The 790-nt window shown below is 65.2% G+C and overlaps 1 long non-coding RNA gene across 2 annotated transcripts in view; it reads left to right on the forward strand.

The window, feature by feature from the left end:
• Nucleotides 1–471: 471 nt before the first annotated feature.
• LOC106901298 overlaps nt 472–790 on the forward strand; it is a 41,436-nt gene continuing 41,117 nt past the window's right edge. For both annotated transcript variants that reach the window (XR_001414300.1, XR_001414301.1), the window contains exon 1: nt 472–635. This is a non-coding gene — a long non-coding RNA (uncharacterized LOC106901298). The remainder of the gene's footprint in view (nt 636–790) is intronic.

Here is a 790-nt window from a genome sequence, read left to right on the forward strand (position 1 = left end):
GCCAGTTGGCTACGGAGGCGTCGACCTCCCGCCAATGGCCTCGCGAGTCGCATGATTGACATCTTCCCTGCCCAATAAGTGTTCTAGGGCGAGCGTGCCCGTGAGGGGAGAGGCGGAACAAGGGGGAAATGTCGTTGGGGACGGCCGGGAGTGTGGCGTTGTTGCCGTTCGGCGGCGGGGCCGCCTGGCGCCGCTGAGCGGCTACAGCCGCGGCCGTACTCCTTATCGCGTCTGCCCGTCACAGCGCCCTCACTCCCCCACCCCTCCCGGGGCCGGCAAAGGAAGTCGGCGCACTGAGGCAGCTCCTCGGCCGAAGAGCGCTGGGCCCACTGCGAAGAGCAGCTCGGTGGGCGGGTCTTGGTGCCGTTACACTGTAACGGGCATATGCCTTCTCCAATGGTGTGCGAGGGTGCAACCCGCCACCCAATCCGTAGCGCCGAAGGGCGGGGCAAATAGGGGCGGGCGAGCGGGTGCCCCATTTAAGGGGCAAACCTCGCAGCCAACTGGCAGACAGGAAGAAGGGGCGGGAGCCAGTGAGAGTTGCGAAGGGGGCAATGTTAACCGATGACAGTCAGCAAGTGGAGCCAATCAGTGGCGGCGTAGTTACTCGACGGCCCAATTAGAAGCGTTGAGAGGTGGGTGTTCCGCTGTGATTGACGTGGGTCGTGGCTAATGGGCGGAGAGATTCCCGGGGCCCTTCCCAATGGGCAGCGTGTAGGGGGCGGAAAGGGGAGCGGAGGGAGAAGACGAGCAGGTAGAGAGGCCAATCAGCGTGGGGGTCGGCGGGGGG

The sequence above is a fragment of the Calidris pugnax genome, unplaced genomic scaffold, assembly GCF_001431845.1.
Source record: "Calidris pugnax isolate Ruff unplaced genomic scaffold, ASM143184v1 scaffold44, whole genome shotgun sequence".
In the NCBI taxonomy this organism is placed as follows: domain Eukaryota; kingdom Metazoa; phylum Chordata; class Aves; order Charadriiformes; family Scolopacidae; genus Calidris; species Calidris pugnax.